This window comes from Leptopilina boulardi, unplaced genomic scaffold (assembly GCF_019393585.1).
Source record: "Leptopilina boulardi isolate dan_hultmark-lab unplaced genomic scaffold, ZJU_Lbou_2.1 LbouV2_70, whole genome shotgun sequence".
NCBI lineage: Eukaryota > Metazoa > Arthropoda > Insecta > Hymenoptera > Figitidae > Leptopilina > Leptopilina boulardi.
In genome coordinates this window covers 366,963-390,182 of record NW_026138017.1, presented here as the reverse complement: position 1 = coordinate 390,182, position 23,220 = coordinate 366,963, and the positions used below count along the sequence as shown (strand labels likewise).

The following is a 23,220-nucleotide window of genomic DNA, read 5'->3' as shown; positions in this document are numbered from 1 at the left end:
GGGTTGAGAGTGGGGCTCTCTCACTATAGGGAAAAAAAAAAAAAAAGAAAATAAAGGAGAGAGGGTGAGAGATCGACGACGTCGACGACGACGACGATATGGCGCGATGTTGAGTGCATTGGTATTAGTGAAAAGAAGGGGGAGGGAGGAGAAGAGAGGGGTAGGAGGTGCGGTAGCGGCGCGACGGCAACCACCGCTCTGCCTTGAACCTCGCACACGGTGCATTGCCCGTCGTTCAAGGGCGTCCGCCGTATGCTCCCAACTCGCCCTCTCTTCCCCCCCCCTTACCCCCTTCTATCGTTCGACGCATCCCTCCCACCATTTCTGCCTTGCGGACGCGCTCGATCGCTCCCCTTTTACGTCGCCAACCCCCTTTTTATTTTTTATTTTCTTTTTTTGTAAAGGCGCGACTCAAAGCGCCTTGTTTTTTGAGATGGGGGGGAGAGAGGAGGGGCGCTAACACAGATCTCTGGGTCAAGAAACGGACCCAGAGAAAGAGAGAGAGAGAGAGAATGAGATGATTTTCAAACTCGTGGGGAAATAAAGTGCAGTGTTTTTTGAGTGAAGTTTTTCAATTACTGATCGTCAACTATATATAAATATATAGTATACCTGCAAAATGATGACGGTCTCGCCATTTATTTATAATATAGAGGAGGACAACTTTTAGATTATACGACCCTGAACTCTAACCCTCTTATAATATATGCCTTATCTTCTCTTTGAAAGGATGTCTCTTCAATGCGTCTAATCGTTGTGTTTATATAGATTTATTGATATATATTTATATTGGAAATTATTTTCAATTCTTATTTTTCATTTTCATTTTTTTTTTAATACAAATCTTTTTTTTTTGCATTTATTTGAAGGAAATAAAATTTATAGAAAATTTAAAAAAATATTTGTTTCTGTTACTAATAGTTATTTGTTTTAGATAAAAAAAGAAATTTATTTCACACAAATAACGATGAGTACACCAAATAATATTTTATTTAGGGCAAATAAAAATTTTTTATTTATCACAAAGAAAATTATTATTTTTATAATAATTTAAATTTTGAGCAAATAAATTTATTTAAAGCAAATAAAATTCGATTCAATCAAATAAAATTTATTTAAACGAAATAAAATTGATTTAAAGCAAATAAAATTTGTTTCAACCAAACAAAATTTATTTCAATAATATAAATTAATTAATAATTAATTAATTAATTATTAATTAAATGCAAATAAAATTTATTTAAACAAAATATTAGCTTCAATTTATTTCTTTTTCAATTAGTTATTTAGCTCTAAAACAAATATTAATTTAATTTGTTGAAAAAAATTTTATTAAAAAAAAAAGTGAATTTTTTTTTTTTTTCTATAGAAATAAAACTTGGAAAGTTAAAAAAAAAATTATACATCACACAATGGTGATCGTTACAATAATTGCGAAGGACAACTTATTGTGTCACACAAAGAGAATTCCGAGAATTTTCTAAACGACATAAAGGGATCTTATATAGTGAGTGACTTTATTGAAACCATTATTGCGCATAATCACACTTTGTTGCATAAGAATCAACGGTTGTTTTTGTCTTCTCTTATATCTGACCCTCGTGCTTAATCAAGCTCTATAAAAAAAAAATAGTAGGGATGTCACTATATATTTATAAAGTCATTTTTTTCACTTCGTGTTTTTAGGGTTTAACGACATTTTTAGAAATTTTATTTTTCAATCTTTCGAAAGGTATATAACCCGTGAGTTTAAACTGCGATAACGATATTGTTGATATTATACAAAAATTCGTTTTTTTAAAACGAAAAAAAAATCGTTAAAAAAACAATTTTTTTTATATCTTTCAAATATTTAAAAAAAATTTATAAATAAAATATTTTATATTAAAAGTAAAATTTTCTCGAAAATATTAAAATACTTTCTCATGATGAGAATGTTAAAAAAAAATTTCATTTTGTAATGAAATTTTATTTTCTTTTCGCAAAATTATAATTTTATTAGCAATTAGAGAATTATTGATTCTCTATTACAACAATAAGTGCGAGAAATAGTTGATAGACCCTATATATAGAGAATTTTATTGCAACACCAGAGAGAGAAAAAAAGAGAAAGAGATTGAAATCTATTTGACAACACGAGTTATAATTTAAGTTGTGATAAAAAAAAGGTTCTCTGACATATAAATTTTCCAACGATGGTGTATAATGGTATAAGAAATAATTTATGTAAATGCAACACACACACAAACACTCAATGTTTCTATTGTCGTACATAAATGCGTTTGTCGTCGGTCCACCATTTTATTGGTGAAACTAGTTGCGTCACCTCCGCATTCTTGATGCAAGTTATATGGTATAGTGAAAATTGCACCTACCCACATGTTTTACAAGATTCTTGTATTTGATGGCAATGCAGGAAAGAATTCAATATATCTAAGGTCACTAAAGATTCTTCAACTTAGAAATATACAAATTTTTCTTTCTCTATTTTATGCAAAGAATTTATTTATTTTTTTAAATATATATTATTATTTTTTTGAAATATTAACAAATTCAAATTTTAATTAATAATTTCAATTTATAGTAACTTCAAATTAGCTTCAATTAATATTAATTATTGAATTTGATTAACAATTTTTATATATTATTTAGTTAAATAAAAATAGTGTATAAAAAACGTTTTTTTTTTTTAAAAAAGGGTCGTAAAAAATCAGGTTAAAGTCTCAAACGAAGAAGTGCGTTTAAAATCGAGATCCATAAAGATGTCTTAGAGTAAAATTTAAAGCCGATTAGTTGCACATGGTATTCAGTCTATAAAACCCATTCCTCTCTAACAACGTGCCAACAGCCATTGATTGCCTAGTCTCGTCTAGAGTAGTAGTAGTAGTATTAGTAAACGCGTCGTGTCTGACCAACAAGACCCTTTTCTACTTAAAACTATTCTCTACTTAAACGGTGATACATTATACAGCCGTCTATGCATTAAAATCTCACTTTTATTTATAAATATACCTAAAACAAATTTTTTTTTTATCAATTTAACAAAAAAAAATATTTTTTCATAAATTTTGAAAATAATTTAAAAAAAACATTTTTAAAGAAAATAAATATGGTTTTGGATAATTTTGAAATTTTTAATTAATTTGTTTATTAAAAATCAATTAACAATTTTCAATATATGTTGAAGTTATAAAATACTTTTAAATTTCAAGCAATGGAATTAATTAAAGATTCCAACTACTGTAATAAAAATCAATTGAAGTTAATAAGCATGAACTATATTATTATTATTATTATTTGAAGTTACAATTTATGAGACTATTAAGAAAAAATTGTTTGAAGTTATAAACATTTAGTAATTGAAGCTACGAACTACGTATATTTAATGCTCTAAATTATTATTAAAAACTGCCGCATAATTGCAGCTACTACCATTATTTGAAGATATTAACTATTTTTATTTGAAGATATAAACTATCATTATTTGAAGATATAAACGACCATTATTTGAAGATATAAACGATCATTATTGAAAGATATAAATTACCATTAATTGAAGCTATAAATTACCATAAATTGAAGCTAGAAATGACCATTAAATGAAGCTATAAATCACCATTAATTGAAGATATAAATTTTCTTATAATTGAAGCTACTAAATACCATTATTTAAAGTTATAAACATCTATTAATTGAAGCAACTAAGCTCAATTATTTAAAGCTAAATGCCACATTGAAACTACAAAAAAATTCCATAAACCAATCAAACAACAAAAGAACTACTAAACCAAAATACCAACTATAAACTACCAACCAAACTAAACTACAAAATCAACTAAAATTTAAGCTATAAACTACCATATAATTGAAACTACTAAGCAGCATTATTGAAGGTAATAAACTACCATTATTTAAATATATAAATTGACATTAATTGAAACTATAAACTACCATTAATTAAAGCTATAAACTACCATTAATTGAAGGTATAAACTACCATTAATTGAAGCTATAAACTACCATTAATTGAAGCTATAAACTACCATTAATTGAAGCAATAAACTACTATTAATTGAAGCAACTAAGCACAATTATTTGAAGCTATATGCCACATTGAAACTACAAAAAAATTCCATAAACCAACCAAACAGCAAAAGAACTACTAAACCAAAATACCAACTATAAACTGCCAACCATACTAAACTACCAAATCAACTGAAGTTGAAGCTATAAATTACCATATAATTGAAACTACTTAACAGCATTATTGAAGGTAATAAACTACCATTATTTAAATATATAAATTGACATTAATTGAAGCTATAAACTACCATTAATTAAAGCTATAAACTACCATTAATTGAAGGTATAAACTACCATTAATTGAAGCTATAAACTACCATTAATTGAAGCTATAAACTACCATTAATTGAAGCTATAAATTACGATTAATTGAAGCAATAAACTACTATTAATTGAAGCAACTAAGCACAATTATTTGAAGCTATATGCCACATTGAAACTACAAAAAAATTCCATAAACCAACCAAACAGCAAAAGAACTACTAAACCAAAATACCAACTATAAACTACCAACCAAACTAAACTACCAAATCAACTAAAATTGAAGCTATAAACTACCATATAATTTAAACTACTAAGCAGCATTATTGAAGGTAATAAACTACCATTAATTCGAGCTACAAACAGCTATTAATAAAAGCTACATCACTTTCTGATTGACGCTGTGAACTACCATTAATTGAAGCTATAAACTGCAATTAATTGAAGCTAAAATTACCTTCTGATTGACGCTGTAAACTACCATTAATTGAAGCTTCTATGCACTATTATGTGAAGCTAAAAACTACAATTAATTGAAGTTATCAAGCAGGATTAATTGAATCTATAAACCGCTATATAATTGAAGCTACTAAACACCATTATTTAAAGCTATAAACCACCACTGATTGAAGCTATACATTTTTTTGAAGCTATAAACAAAGCAAGCAATCCACTATTATACAATTCCTTTGGAATAAATAACACCACAACAATAAATAAAACAAAAAAAAAAGCAGAAATGACATTTGTATTAATAATTTTTGTTTTCAGTAAAAAAAATTCTCAAACATACGCGAGCAAAACCCTTTTCTGAACTCATATATATTGATGAGTTAATATCCCCCTAATTCTAACTGAAAATTCTCATGGTAGAAAAAGCGTGACTTGTCCGTGTGAGGGCACTCGTGCATACGAATACCTTATGGTTAGCGTGACACAAGAAGTTAGCCAGCGCAACTATATGGAAAGAGAGAGAGAGAGAAAGAGAGATAGTTGCATAATCCAGAAGTGTGTACAAGCAGTTAGGGTTGGCTAACAGCAGCAATGTAAGTGTCGGTAGGAAGGACGTAATAGGCAAGAGAAGAGCTTACATATATACTCGATGAAGGGACCGGAGGCCCATGCCCAGTGAGAAAGGGAAAAGTGGCTTCACATATATATATATAAATGTGATGCAGGAAGGCATTGCGGAGGCCGGAGGGCTGTGAGGAGAAAGAGGGTGGATTCGAAAAGAATTGAGGAACAGAGGGGAAAAATGGAGGTTAGTACCATTGGAGCGGTGGCCGTGTGACCTTGTGTATATGTGCGCTGAGTGCGTCTGGGCCGATGCGCCGGGTGAACTTCATCCAACTCTCTTCTCTTTCCATTCCCCGCTCGCGTATCCGTGGCGAAGGTCCAACGAGTATATCTCTGCATATTTATAAATATCTTCTCTCTCTCTCTCTCTCTCTATTTTTTTTCCTCCGTCGTATTTATCCCTCTCCGCCAATTCTCATCCTCCCTGGCATTTTTTTTTTTTTTTGTTTTTTTCTTTTTTTCTTGAGCGTCGAATCAGAAAAAGGATGTAACGCTCGTGCCAGAGACCTGTGTACAATCTCAGGGTTAGGGAGTCCAACAAGGTCCTCCCCTCTCCTCCTCCTCCTCCCTTAAAGATGAATCGAGACGACTGCACTTTCAAATCCAATGAACTGTCGTCTTGGGTTAAGGACATATATATAGGAGTCTCGCAATTCCGAGGTCGTAACAAAGACTTCTTTCAGAAACACAGACAAGGATACGTTTAATGCAATATGTATGCAATTTTTATAACCCTTCATCCGGAAGCCGACAATTATAATGTTTGGAATAATTAGGTTAAATGGATTTTTTGAAAATTATACATGAAACTATTTTCTTGTAACACTAATTTGCTTTATTGTTGATAAAACTATCTGTCTGATAAAATTATTCATTAATAATTAAGAATTAGAATTAAAGAGAAAAAAAAACTATAGTTACTGGTAACAATAATGGAAGAAAAATTAATTTGAAGATAATTTAAATTGAAACCATAATGGTACCAATAGTAGAAAACACCAATAATTGAAGATAATTTTAATTGAAACCTTTTCATGGTACCAATAGTAGAAAATACCAATAATTGAAGCTATAATTAATGGTACCAATAATAGAAGATAAATAATAATTTGAAAATAATTTCAGTTGAAGCCTTCATGGTACCAATAGTAGAAAACACCAATAATTGAAGATAATTTTAATTGAAACCTTCATGGTACCAATAGTAGAAAATACCAATAATTGAAGCTATAATTAATGGTACCAATAATAGAAGATAAATAAAAATTTGAAAATAATTTCAGTTGAAGCCTTCATGGTACCAATAGTAGAAAATACCAATAATTGAAGGTAGAATAATAAGTACCAATAACGGATGAAAAATTAATTTAAAGATAATTTAAATTGTACCCATAATGCTACCAATAGTAGAAAATACCAATTATTGAAGATAGAATTAATAGTAAAAACTACAATTTATTGAAGCTACAATTAATAGTAAAAACTACAATTTATTGAAGCTACAATTAATGGTACAAATGTTACCAATAGTAGAAAACACCAATAATTGAAGATAGAATTAACAGTAAAAACTACAATTTATTGAAGCTACGATTAATGGTTATTACCAATAGTAGAAAACACCAATAATTGAAGCTACAATTAATGGTACCAATAGTAGAAAACATCAATAACTGAAGCTACAATTAATGGTACCAATGCTACCAATAGTAGAAAATACCAATAATTGAAGCTACAATTAATGGTACCAATGCTACCAATAGTAGAAAATACCAATAATTGAAGATAGAATTAATAGTAAAAACTACAATTTATTGAAGCTACGATTAATGGTTATTACCAATAGTAGAAAACACCAATAATTGAAGCTACAATATTAATGGTACCAATAGTAGAAAACACCAATAACTGAAGCTACAATTAATGGTACCAATGCTACCAATAGTAGAAAATACCAATAATTGAAGCTACAATTCATGGTACCAATGCTACCAATAGTAGAAAACACAAATAATTGAAGAATGAATTAATAGTAAAAACTACAATTTATTGAAGCTACGATTAATGGTTATTACCAATAGTAGAAAACACCAATAACTGAAGCTACAATTAATGGTACCAATGCTACCAATAGTAGAAAATACTAATAATTGAAGCTACAATTAATGGTACCAATGCTACCAATAGTAGAAAACACCAATAATTGAAGAATGAATTAATAGTAAAAACTACAATTTATTGAAGCTACGATTAATGGTTATTACCAATAGTAGAAAACACCAATAATTGAAGCTACAATATTAATGGTACCAATAGTAGAAAACACCAATAACTGAAGCTACAATTAATGGTACCAATGCTACCAATAGTAGAAAATACCAATAATTGAAGCTACAATTCATGGTACCAATGCTACCAATAGTAGAAAACACCAATAATTGAAGAATGAATTAATAGTAAAAACTACAATTTATTGAAGCTACGATTAATGGTTATTACCAATAGTAGAAAACACCAATAACTGAAGCTACAATTAATGGTACCAATGCTACCAATAGTAGAAAATACCAATAATTGAAGCTACAATTAATGGTACCAATGCTACCAATAGTAGAAAACACCAATAATTGAAGAATGAATTAATAGTAAAAACTACAATTTATTGAAGCTACGATTAATGGTTATTACCAATAGTAGAAAACACCAATAATTGAAGCTACAATTAATGGTACCAATACTACCAATAGTAGAAAATACCAATAATTGAAGATAGAATTAATAGTAAGAACTGCAATTTACTGAAGCTACGAATAATGCTTACTACCAATAGTAGAAAACACTAATAATTGAAGATAATTTTAATTCAAACCCTAATGGTACCAATAGTAGAAAATACCTATAATTGGAAATAAAATTAAGGGAAATGCTATTTATTGAAGCTACAATTAATGGTACCAACACTACCAATAGTAGAAAACACCAATAATTGAAGCTAAAATTAATGGTACAAGGAATGTATAAGGTACCAATGAGAATTTTTATTTATTTTTTATTATTTTGGTTTTTTAAATCGGTGATCTCACGTTCAGAGAATGTCTCTCGCGGGATGGTGCCTCGTTTCTTTTACCCCGAAAGTACATCGTCCGTTAACGCGCCTCGACATCGACCTCAATCATCTCTCTCTCTCTCTCTCTCTCTCTCTCTCTCTCTCTCTCTCTCTCTCTCTTTCTCTCTCTCTTTCAAGGCATTGCATCAAAGTAAAAATGCACTTCCAAAGAAGAATTGCTAAAAGCGAGACTCAAAATGAGAGACAGAATGAGAGGAAGGAAGAAAGAAAGAAAGAGAGACAAAGCGAGATGAGGTGAATAATATGTGTGGAAACAATGCGAGCATCCGGTGAACGATGGTGGAACGATGACACCGACGATTTCATCGCCGATAATAATTATTACTCATTCGAAAATAAAAAAAAAAAAAAAAAAAAGTCTTTGACTTGTCGTATAATGATAACATTTTTACGAAATCAAACTGACTCACTTGTTTAATAGCATATTATACAGTATATGCAAGATTTTTAATTACATTTCTAACTCATAGTTTACTATCAATCATTTATTAATGAAAAATAAAATTTCTCGCAATATTATTATATTAAATTATTGAATTTTTTTTTTTTTTTAATCAATATTCGACAGTGTTTTTAAATGATATCGTTTCGCGAATTAAAAATTATCAAATTTGAACAGGACTTAAGGGGTCTTTACACTCGGTATATTGAAAAAAAAAAAAAAAGATTTATCATTTTCCAGTATAAAAAAATTTTTAGTCAACAAAAACAATTATTTCTATGTAATTTTTTTAATTTCGGAAAACTTTCTTTTATTAATTTTAATTTTTAATTTTGAGCAATAAAAAATGTTTTTTTTTATCTAAAGAAATAAATTTAACATATATATATAAAAAAAAGAAATCATTAAAATGATTATTAAAAGCAGTTTTCAACTCGAAGTCTAATATAAATTGGATGCATATATGAACTAGACAGAATTCCAGGAATTCTTGTTCGCCCGTGGCAATGACGGCACTTTGTCCGTGCCAAACGCTCGTGTAATGGTGAACCACACCAAAAACTGCAGACACTGTCTCCTCTAATATAATTGCGCATCAGGAATTCATTTCACACCACGACCTCGAAATCAATGACGAAATCATTCAAGATTAAATTAACTCTTTTTTCGTGAATTTTTCATATTTGAAAAAAAATAAAAAAATAACTTTTTGAAAACTATTTTCAATTAGAAATATTCATTGAAGCTACTAAATATTAGTGGTACCAAATACTGAAGCTACCGAATATTAAAGGTACCAAATATTGAAGCTACCAAATATTGAAGGTACAAAATATTAAAGGTACTAAAGACTGAAACTACCAAATACTAAAGGTACTAAAGGCTGAAACTACCAAATATTAAAGGTTCTAAATACTGAAGCTACCAAATATTAAAGGTACTAAATACTGAAGCTACCAAATATTGAAGGTACAAAGAATTAAAGGTATTGAATATTAAAGATACTATGTATTGAAACTACTAAATATTAAAGGTACTAAAGACTGAAACTACCAAATATTAAAGGTACTAAATACTGAAGCTACCAAATATTAGAGGTACTGAATATTAAAAGTACTGAATATTAAAGGTACTAATTACTAAATAAGTATTGAAGCTTACATTAGTCAGAATTTTTCTATTAATTTTTAGTAAAATATTACTATAATAATAACAATAATAATAATAATAAAATAATTTAAAAAAATTCTAATTCAATTATTGCAGGGTGGATGGAACGAAAAAAATTTGTTTTCCTAATCTCGAAAGTCGCATTTCGAATAAAAAAAAAAATAAGCGGAATAATTATCATCGGAATAATTAGAGAAGAAAAAAAAGAGCTTTTAGCACAATGCCGCGAGAGAGCTTACGCGATAAAAGCAAGGTGCAATGCTCGCGCGTTTGTACAAACAACGTCAGGCGTCATGATCCGAACGATCCAAGGTCACGCGGGTAATGTCCCGATGCCCTCTAATGCAGGACAAATCGAGAGGAGAAAAAAAATTGAAAGAAGTGGGAGAGAGCCTCTGCTTTTTTTTCGTGGGTAGGGAGACTGTTTTTTTTTTGTTTATTTGGATCGAGTTTGACTTGTGAAAAATAAATTTTTTTTTTTTTTGCCATAACATTAGCACACAGTGTATATATATAACAAAGAGCAAAAGCGAATAGTCGTATACCAAAAGAAGCGAAAAGAGAGAATGAAAAAGAATATGGTGGGGAGAGACAGAAAGAAAGTAAAATGGACGACGACGACGACTACGACGAACGAGTTATGCAACGCTGCGCCACGAATATAACGAATCGCGTTGCGATGCAACCGACGTGTGCTACCACTGCTGCTGCCATTATTGTTGCTTCTTTGTGTAATATATCCCTATACTGATGACCCCTGTTTCGCTAGTATATAGCTGACAGACATTGGCGCTTCATGGAATTTATTCCAGTACCGGATGCAGTAACCGTTCACAGAAAATTTTATAGAATCCGCATATAGCTTCAAATTTTTAAAATTTTATTTATAGCTTCAAGTAACGATTACTATTTTAAAAAAAAAAGTTTAAATCTAGCCAGTAACGATTATTAATATAGCTTCAATTTTCAAAAATTTGTAGCTTCAATTTATGCCAGTAACTATTACTCACAGAAAATTAAAAGGCATTAAAATAAGCTGCAACGCTTATTATTTTAATCCAATTTTGCTTATTTTAATACCAAAATGGATTAAAATAAGCAAAATTGGATTAAAATAAGAAGCGTTGCAGCTTATTTTAATGCCTTTTAATTTTCTGTGCTAATATAGCTTCAATTTTCAAAAAATTAGTTCTAATTTATGACAGTAACGATTATTAATATAGATTCAATTTTCAAAATTTTGTAGCTTCATTTTTTTTTTTAAAAAAAATGAAAGAAATGTGAGCCAAATGCGAAGCAATGACGTTGTTTCTTTTGAAAATGAGGAAGAATCCGGTAATCCATTGTCGTTCTACTTTGCCAAAATTTAAGGAATTTTTTCTTTTTCATAAATTCAAATTAAAAGCGATGATGAATGTCATTGTGAATAAAGAATAGAATACGACATTGAAAATCATGTTTAAAAAATTTAATTTTAGTTTTGCGGTAAAATATTCAACAATTTCTATATAATTATGAAGACAAAAGATGATCGTAATATATTTTTAGTTGTGGAGTTTCATTAGCCAAAATATTCCAAATTTTTTTGCAAATAATGCAAATTTTAAAAATAACTAATTAGAAACTAATTTGAATTAGCTAAAACTTTTTACTAATTCAAAGTAAATTTAAAATTATAATCGAATTATTAATTACAACAACTATAAATTTCCAAGAATTTGTATATATAATAAAAAATAAAGTATATCGTTTTCTAAGATCTGACTGTCATCATGAAAAAATGTTCATCGATGTTTTTTTTTTTTTTTTTTTCCTATTTATCAAGTCACTCTCCTCTATTTGCCAATCAAACTTTACTCACTGCGTTGATGTAAAGCTTTAAAATTCGAAATATTAGCTAATAAATCATTTCCATTCACTGATTCTGTCAGAAGAATTTTTTTTTATAAGTTTATATTGTTTATTACAACACACAATAAATTTACTAACAAACTGATCTAAAGGATATTGAAACTACCATTACAATGCTTTTGTTCTTGATCAACCTTATTGATCAGACGTGTCTGTTCATTAACAGTAATTACGAAATTAATGGCAATATTCTGAATACTTTACTCTATATATCATTATTATTTTTTCTCATTAAAAATTTTTTTTAAAAAATATTTTCCTTTTTATAATAATCTCAAACGAAAATTCTATTTTTATTAAAAAATTTATTTGATTTAAATATAATACTTGACTATTATTAAATAAATATTTATTTGAATTAAATAAATTTTTTTTTCAGTTTAACGATTAAAATATATCTTCTTTTATGTTATTGTCAAACTGCATTTCTCTCTCTGTATACGCGTACTTATGACCTATGTTCTTTGAGTTATTTTTACCGGGACAATCCAGTGATGCGTTCCTAAACGAACGACGACCTCTATACATATATATATATATATATGTACAAAAACAAAAGAAAATTTTATTTTCTTCATCACTTCACATAATTATGTAGGAGAAAATAAAATTTTTATTTTTAAATTAAAATACTTTTAAATTAATTTCAAATACTAATTTCACGAAAAAATTTGGTTCATTTATTATAAAAACCCAAACTAATAATTATAATTTTATAAACGAAATTAATTAATAAAATTCAGAAATAAATAATAATGATATATTAAACAATTTAGAAATAATATAATATTGCCATTACTATATTTTAATTTTACAAGTGTCACGACACAATTTTAAAAATAAAATACAACACTTATTTATTTAAATAAAATTCATCGTTTTAACATTCTTGGAAATGCAAAAAAAAAAAAAAATTGACAAAAAAAAAATTTACAATAATTTACAATATTATACACAATCGTATAAATATATATTTATAAAATTTTTGTCGATAAGACTTGCAAAATATTAAAATATATACGTTATGCAAGAGAGCAAGGTGAGAAGGGGAAGATAAAGAAGACAGACACGATAAATTATCAAGAAAATATAATGAAATTAAAGAAAAAAAAAAAAGAAATAAATAAATATATTTAAAAAAAGAAGAAGATCGTTCTTCTTTATATACCGAAGGAGTTTTGATTACATCATGATCTAAATTAAGACTGTTTTAAATTCGCAAAAACTAGTAGTATATAACGAAAAGATGCAAATTTTTTTTTTTTCTCAAGATGTGGACCAATATTTGAAACATCTATAAAACATAGAATGCATTCTCTTCTATATAAACATTGACCTTGGTCTTGTAAAATCGAAACTATCTTTTCTGTGAATCAATAGCTAAATATGAAAAAAAAACTTGCTTTTAAAAATAATTATAAATGAAGCTATCGATGATTATATGTGTAAAATATTGAAACTACCATTAATTTCAATTATATAATTAGAAGTAAAAATTATAATCAATTAAAAATATTTATTGAAGCTACCAAAAATATTAGAGGTACCAAATATTGAAGCTACCAAATATTAAAAGTACAAAATATTGAAGCTACCGAATATTGATGGTACTAAATATTGAAGCTACCAAATATTAAAGGTACTACATATTGAAGATACAAAATATTGAAGGTACAAAGAATTAAAGCTACTGAATATTGAAGCTATTAAGAATTAAAACAACCAAATATTAAAGATACTGAATATTGAAGATACCGAATATTGATGGTACTAAATATTGTAGCTACCAAATACTAAAGGTACTAAATATTAAAGATATAAAATAATGAAGGTACAAAGAATTAAAGGTACTGAATATTAAAGGTAATGAATATTGAAGCTACTAAGAATTGAAACTACCAAATATTAAAGGTACTGAATATTGAAACTACCGAATACTAAAGGTACTAAATACTGAAGCTACCAAATATTAAAGGTACTAAATACTGAAGCTACCAAATATTGAAGGTACTGAATATTGAAGCTACTAAGAATCAAAACTACCAAATATTAAAGGTACTGAATATTGAAGGTACCGAATATTGATGATACTAAATATTGAAGCTACCAAATACTAAAGGTACTGAATATTGAAGCTACCAAATATTGAAGGTACAAAGAATTAAAGGTACTAAATATTAAAGCTACTAAGAATTGAAACTACCAAATATTAAAGGTACTGAATATTGAAGGTAAAAAATATTAAAGGTACTAAATGTTGAAGCTACTAAGTATTGAAGCTACCAAATATTAATGGTACTGAATATTAAAGGTACTAATATTGAAGCTACTAAGTATTGAAGCTACCGAATATTAATGGAACTAAATACTGAAGCTACCAAATATATATTGAAGGTAATGAATATTAAAGGTACAAAATATTAAAGGTACTAAATATTGAAGCTACAAAATATTAAAGGTAATAAATATTGAAGCTACTAAGTATTGAAGCTACAAAATATTAAATGTATTAAATATTGAAGGTACAAAGGATTAAAGGTACTGAATATTAAAGGTACTAATTACTAAATATTGATGCTACTAATTATTGAAACTACCAAGTATGAAAGGTACTAAATATTGAAGGTACAAAGCATTAAAGCTACTAAAAATTGTATCTACTAATAATTTTTAAATTGATACAATTAATTAGAAACTTAAAGGTATAATTATTAATTAGAACTGTAAAAAAAACTATTGAATTTCCCAACGATTACAATAATCGAAGACTATAATGTCTATTTATTTATTTATTTTTTTTTTTGAGAGAGAGAGGGATGTGGGCCAAACGAATCTGCGTATTCTTTTATAAAAATTGCGACCTTGGGCTTGAAAATTGAAACTATTCTGTGAACCAATCGCTAAAACGAAAATGATGAGACGAAGCGCAAAACCCTGAGAGAGCACTTGACGTGACCTTGCTTTGTCACTGACCTGTCCTAGGCAGCGACTGCGCCGGTGGCCATATAGCCGGACCAATACATTCTCACAAACGAGTAATTCACTCATCCCTCTTCAAAATACACATACATACATTCCCCTCGTTTACCTTTTTATTTTCTATACAAAAACAGCACAACACATATGGAAATTTATTCGCACACACACACACAATGTCAATTTCCCACCATCGCGACCGTTCATTCGGTGCAATGGCACCTTAAATTTCGACATTCAGAAATAGCAAAAGCGTCGCGTCGCTTCTTGTTCTGAAACAAAGCAAAATGCGTGGGTCTCTGTTTAGTGTGCGAGTTTTGTATGCACACACACACACACACACACACACACACACACACACATATATACATTTCTTGGTACTGGAGCGGATGTCGACTGCAATTTTGTTGATGAAATAAATCCATTTACCATATATATATATATTTTATATATATATATATATATACATATATCCTAATGCAATTTCCATATATTGTCTCGTAAATATTCCCGTGAATATATTAGTCCTTATTTATAATTGATTGAAAATTGCATCAAGTTTGCAAATTTTCCACTTTCTTTTGCAATAGATTCAAATTTTTTTTTTTTATTTTCATCTTTGATGAAATGTTTCGATGAATAATTGCAGAAAAATAAATAGAAAATCATCAAATTACTTGAGATACAACGAAAAAAAATTTATTTGATTCTAATAATCGGTTTTACTAAACTACTCGTAAATAAATATGTTGAATAATTATTATTTGAAGTCAAATAAAGGGTATTTAATTTCAATACATAAATTATTGACTCGAATACAGTTTATTTGATTCAAATAAAAATTATTTGGTTCAAATAAAAGTTATTCACTCTCTAAGAATTAGTAAAAATTTTAACTATTTTTGAATTAGTGGCTTAATTTTTGCTTCTGAATTAGTTAAATTTAAGTAATTAATAGTAAAAAAAATTTTACTATCGAATTAGTAAAATTTAACAAATTCCAAAGCCAAAAATGAATCCCTATTTCAAATTAGTTAAAATCTTTAGTTAGATACCAAGAAATAACTAATTATTAATAAAAAAAAATTAACTAATTTTCAGGGCAAAAAAACTGAAAATAGTCAAAAATCAAATTCAAATTAATAAAATATTTTTTGCTATCAAATTAGTCAAAAAAAATAGAAATTTTTCGAAAATATTAGCTTCAATAATCTTATTAGAATCAATAGTAATTAAAAAAGAAAAAAATTGTTAAACAATTACGTGAAAAAAGAAATTAACTCAAATTGAAATTAAAAAAAGTTTGAATATAGAAATTAGAAAAAATTGTCTAGAGTCACGCGTCTGTACTTGACTGGTCGTTACTACTTAAAATGTATAGACTGACACACAAGGTATTTTCTTTTTCTTTACCCTTTTTTCTCTCCCCTCACAAAACTCGTATATGAATATTAAATACCACTATGTACAACATAAGTAAACAACAATTTATCCTGCAAACTGTTATTTATACTAACATATATAAATATATAGATAAAATAACTACAACCTAACTAGGTAAACATAATACTTAACTAGTCATCTAAACACTCTTTATATACTTTATATATCGAATAAGCTAATATGGTCTTACTATATAATATTTCTACTTCACTTTAAATAACTGGTTCTCATTCAAGCTTCAAAGCAGCAGGTGCATGTTTATTTCCCACCTTCCTTGGAGCGCAGGACTCATGTTATCCTCATTAAGGTATAATGCTTTAACGTTTAAATTGAATAATTGATACACGTTTAACTTTGCCAAACTCTTTTACAAAATGGCATATGAAAAATTTACATAGAAATCACTGATATATATATAAATCTTAAAAAAAAGAAAAAATATGAAGAGATTTTTATTTTTCATTGTTAACATTCTTTTAGTCTGAAGTAAAAAAAAAACAGTTTAAACAAGAATTTTTAATTTTTTTTTAAAAAAGAAAACTAAAATTAATTGAAGTTGCTATTTATTGAAGGTAATATTGGTGAAAAAAACCATATAATTGAAGCAAGTATTAATTGAAGTTACTATTGATTGAAGTTATTATTAATTGAAGCTGCTATTAATTGAAGTTAATATTTATAGAAATCACTATTTATTGGTACTACTATTGATAAAAATTACTAATAATTAAAGCTACTATTAGTTGAAATTTCAATTAATTGAAGCTACTATTAATTGAAGTTACTATTTATTGAAACTATTAATTACTAATTAATTAATTTATTAATTAAGTTACTATTAATTGCAGTTAATATTTATAGAAATTGGTATTTATTGAAGCTACTATTAGTTGAAGTTTCAATGAATTGAAGTTTTAATTAATTGAAGTTATTATTAATTGAAGTTACTATTAATTGAAGTTACTATTAATTGCAGTTACTATTAATTGCAGTTAATATTTATAGAAATTAGTATTTATTGAAGCTAATATTGACAAAAATAACTAATAATTGAAGCTACTATTATTTGAAATTTCAATTAATTGAAGCTACTATTAATTGAAGTTACTATTTATTGAAACTACTATTGATTGAAGTTACTATTAATTGCAGTTAATATTTATAGAAATTGGTATTTATTGAAGCTAATATTGACAAAAATAACTAATAATTGAAGCTACTATTAATTGAAGTTTCAATTAGTTGAAGTTATTATTAATCGAAGTTACACTGAGAAAAAAGGTTTGAGCTGACAACCAAATATTTCATTCAATATATGTGCAACTAAAATTGTTTGGTTGACACAACTAAACTTTAGTTGACAACAACCAAAGTTTGTTTCAGACGACTAAATAAGAAAATGAAAAAGAATTTGGTAGTCTCAACCAAACTTTGGTTGATGTCAACTAAAGTTTAGTTGTGTCAACCAAAAAATTTTAGTTGCACATATATTAAATGAAATATTTGGTTGTCAGCTCAAACCTTTTTTCTCAGTGTAATATTTATAGAAATTGGTATTTATTGAAGCTAATATTGACAAAAATAACTAATAATTGAAGCTACTATTAGTTGAAATTTCAATTAATTGAAGCTACTATTAATTGAAGTTTCAATTAGTTGAAGTTTCAATTAGTTGAAGTTTCAATTAGTTGAAGTTTCAATTAGTTGAAGTTATTATTAATTGAAGTTACTGTTAATTGAAACTACTATTGATTAAAGCTACAATTAGTAGAAATAACTTATAATCAAAACCTACTGTAAATTGAAGAAACTATTTATTGAAGCTACAAAATTAAAGTATCATAAAAATTTTGGAATAAGTTTAATTTTCCTGAAGATAAAATCTCGTGGAATTAGATCATATTGAAAATTAAAGAACGAGAGAGTGAGTGAAAGAAGAAGAAGAAACAGAGAGGAATTATTGTCAAGTTTATCGTTGAATCAGCGATGCATAATTAACTTTTGCACAAGTTTAGATACTACAAAATCAAAACTAAGTTTCGCGCAAGTTTCATTCACACTATGTGCTATCGTCCTGTAAATTTCTATCATGCGAGAGAAATTAATTAAATCTCTAATTAGTCATATTGATATAATGAAAAGAAGTATTATAGATACAAAAAAAAACATAATTTCTTCATTAAAATTAATTTGAAAATAAATTTTGTTACCAATTTACAATTAAAATAATAATAATTTAAAAATCACATTTTTTTGCACTTTCATTTTTTTTTTGGTAAAAAATTGTTAAATGAAAAAATTCTTAATTTAATTACTATTGATAACAAAAAGAATTTGTTGTAAAAGTTAAAATAACATTTTTCCAGTCTTATAGTTAAAAAAGCAACGTTCAGTGGTGTATAGTGTTTGTCTTAAAAGAGATTTTAAACATAGAAAAAAATTTATTAAAAAAAAATAAGGGATAAAAAATCCCTCTTCCTTTTTTTTTTATTTTCAGCTCAAAGCATTTATTATCTAAGCTGTATAATTTCAGCGCATCTTTCATTTCGCAGAGAGTGTGACTAGCTGTCCTTCGATTCTCGTGTAAAATCCACGTGATATTTTAGATTTGTATAACACGTGAGTTCATTTTTATGATAAAAATGACATATTTCAGGACAAGAGTTTCATCGTTAATATTAATGAAAGAATATTGAAGATTTCAAACCCTTTTCATTATTCAATCGACTTATTTTTTATGTGGATATATATCGAAATATTAATTATAATCAATAACATATAATTATATATATATATATATTTGTTGTATGGACACGTTTTGTAACCAAACGCAAAATTCAATTATGATTTAAATTTATCAAATAACGATTATTCGGGGATGAAATATATATATTTTTTTATAAGAAAAAAAATAGAAGAAGATGAAAAAGAATGGAATGAGAATTATCATATATTTAATTGAGGGAACTGATCTAAATTTAGAAATCTTTTCGTAATCGTCCAATGATGTTTTTGGAAAGTAAAATCCTCATTCCATTTCTCTTGCTATGTGAACGTCCTCATAATTGTGAAATAATAATAATCAGTTCGAAAACAAGTCAATTTACATTCCATCATTTTTCTTCAAAAAAAAAAAATTTCTCATTTGGATAAAATCGAGAACAATTTTGCCATATAATATTTATGTGTAAGTGTTAAATATATTTGCCGAGAACTAAAATTAGTTATATATTATTCTATGGGCACTTTCACAAAGTTGTAAAGCCTTCTATATAATTAATATATTAGATTATTATTATTATTATTTGAAAAAGTGTAATTTTTCAAATTTTTTTTTTTTCAATAGCATATGAGATTTATTTTAAAGCAATTTTGTGAATGAGTTGAAAAATTTTACAATGAAAAGGATTTAAATAAGAAAGTTATCCGTTGCAATCAATAATTTCAATTATAAAAAAAAATAAATTATAGCTTCATTAATTTTTTATATACATTACAGGAAAAATAGTTTCAATATAAAATTTACTAAATATTGAAGGTACAAAATATTAAAGGTACTAAATACTGAAGCTACTAAGTATTAAAGCTACCGAATATTAAAAGTACTAAATACTGAAGCTACCGAATATTAATGGTACTGAATATTTTAAAGGTACTAATATTGACGCTACTAAGTATTGTAGCTACCAAATATTAATGGTACTGAATATTAAAGGTACTAATATTGAAGCTACTAAGTATTAAAGCTACCGAATATTAAAAGTACTAAATACTGAAGCTACCGAATATTAATGGTACTGAATATTTTAAAGGTACTAATATTGACGCTACTAAGTATTGAAGCTACCGAATATTAAAGGTACTAAATACTGAAGCTACCAAATATTAAAGGTACTGAATATTAAAGGTACAAAATATTAATGGTACTGATAATAAAGGTACAATATATTAAAGGTACTAATATTGAAGCTACCAAATATTAATAGTACTGAATATTAAAGGTACTAATATTGAAGCTACCAAATATCAATGGTACTAAATACTAAAGCTACCAAATGTGACGCGCTCTGAAGAAAGGTACCTAAGAAGCAACTCATTTTAAGGTTATGTTTGTCGTAATTTTACCTTAATTAAAAGTTTATTTTTTTATTATGTAAAGTAAAATCAGTTTTTATTGAATATTTTCAATGTTATGAAGATTTAAACACCAATAATTTATATTGAGAGTTGATTCCCTTTATGTATTTTTACTTTAAAAATCACAAACATAACCTACAATTTTTTGCTTCTTAGGTACCTTTCTTCGGAGCGCGTCACAAATATTAAAGGTACTGAATATTAAAGGTACAAAATATTAATGGTACTGATAATAAAGGTACAATATATTAAAGGTACTAATATTGAAGCTACCAAATATTAATAGTACTGAATATTAAAGGTACTAATATTGAAGCTACCAAATATCAATGGTACTAAATACTGAAGCTACCGAATATTAAAGGTAGAAAATATTAATGGTACTGAATATTAAAGGTACAAAATAATAAAGGTACTAATATTGTAGCTACTAAGTATTGTAGCTACCAAATATTAATGGTACTGAATATTAAAGGTACTAATATTGAAGCTACTAAGTATTGAAGCTACCGAATATTAATGGTAGTGAATATTAAAGGTACAAAATAATAAAAGTACTAATATTAAAGCTACTAAGTATTGAAGCTACCAAATATTAATAGTACTGAATATTAAAGGTACTAATATTGTAGCTACTAAGTATTGTAGCCACCAAATATTAATAGTACTGAATATTAAAGGTACTAATATTGAAGCTACAAAGTATTGAAGCTACCGAATATTAATGGTAGTGAATATTAAAGGTAAAAAATAATAAAGGTACTAATATTGAAGCTACCAAATATTAATGGTACTAAATACTGAAGCTACCAAATATGTGTTAAAGGTAATGAATATTAAAGATACAAAATATTAAAGATACTAAATATTTAAGTTACTAAATATTGAAGCTACCAAATATTAAATGTATTAAATATTGAAGGTACAAAGGATTAAAGGTACTGAATATTAAAGGTACTAATTACTAAATATTGAAGCTACTAATTATTGAAACTATCAAATATGAAAGGTACTAAATATTGAAGGTACGTAACATTAAAGCTACTAAATATTATATGTTGATAATAATAATATTAATAAAATTTTATTATTTTTAAATATTGAATAAATAATTAATAATAAATAGTGAAATCGTGTAGAGTGACATATTAATTTTTTGTTTTTTGTAATTTACATTCAGTGAATATAATTTCTGTTTCGTTACGTTTGGCCCACATTTTGTCAGGTGAACGTTTCTTTTTTTGGCGACTTGAAAGTAGTTCATTGACCTGGCCCTGTAATGTTTGGCATTGACAATGACAATCTTCAACCTCGAAGCTGACTCGAGAAAGGCTTGACGTAAAAAGAATAGTAACACACACACACACACAAAGTGGGGAGAAGTGACAACGAGAGGAATAGGTAACCAAGAAGAGGTGAAAGGATAAAGTTATGGTGTCGAGTGAGAGTTTCTTATTTGATTCAACCATGTTTACTATATATATATATATATACACAAAATGAACACAAAATATAACTATTTTTATAATTGAATAAAAAAATTAATTAATAATTTTCTTTTATTCTCACTATTAATATTTTTTATTTAATAATTTTTTTTTAAATTAAATTCTTGATTTTTGTAATATAATAAATAAAAAATCAATAGAACAGGAAAATTTGTTTCCATTATATCAGAATTAACAGGACGAATCGGGAAATAGGGTTTAAGGTACAGTGACCTCGAAAACAGGAATAACTTCCGGTTTTTGTATATATATATATAGAATCGAGTGTTCATGACATAACAAATTCATCTTTGTAATTTTCATCGTGTTGAATATTATGAAAATAATTTGCTATCGGATGTGACATACTCGAGCGTATAATGAAAGGGGGAGATGCGAAAAATAAATTACAGGAAAGACAAAGAAAGAAAGAAAGAGAGAGAGAGAGAGAAAGAAAAAATAATAAGAAAATGAGAGAGAAAGGGGCGCAATAAGAGACGTATATTATGAGGGAAGGAGAAAGATGTAGGTTGCTCTCTAGTGGTTGCGGCCAGTGTCAGTGGCCTTGCTTTCTGCGACCCACTTTCCCGCATATACCCGCAGTATCAACAAGACTCAAACAGCAATACATTTTTTTTTTTTTTTTTTTTTTTTTTATTGCAAGTGAAAAAAAAGAACAGCAAAATCACACCCACATTTTTTGTGGCGCATCAGAGCCACTGCAATATTACAGTCACACACAGGTGAAAAATATACGTGAAAAATTATACAACAGAAAAGAAATGAGAAAAAAAGAGTCGCATATATAGGAGAAGAAATAAGATGCCGAAATTTAACGATTTAAACGGCACAACGACCCGGACCCTCAAAGTGACTTCGTTGTGTGTGGAAAAAAACCGTATTATTACTTTTTAAGAAAATTTAATTTTTCTATTGTATGAGAATAATTACTCATTTTTTACTAACTGCTGAAGAAAAAAATCAGTCAAGATTTTACTAATAATTATTTTTAACTAAAACGTATAGAAAGTGAATTTGTCGTGGCAGCGAACTATTTGCGCAATTAAATTGCATTTGCTAAAATCGACTTAGCTGTATGTAAAAAA

General features: G+C 27.3%; 1 protein-coding gene across 1 annotated transcript in view; it reads right to left on the bottom strand.

Moving 5' to 3' along the window:
* The window catches only part of LOC127290557 (caveolin-1-like), a 253,523-nt gene that overhangs the window by 188,281 nt on the left and 42,022 nt on the right, over positions 1 to 23,220 (bottom strand). The window lies entirely within an intron of this gene.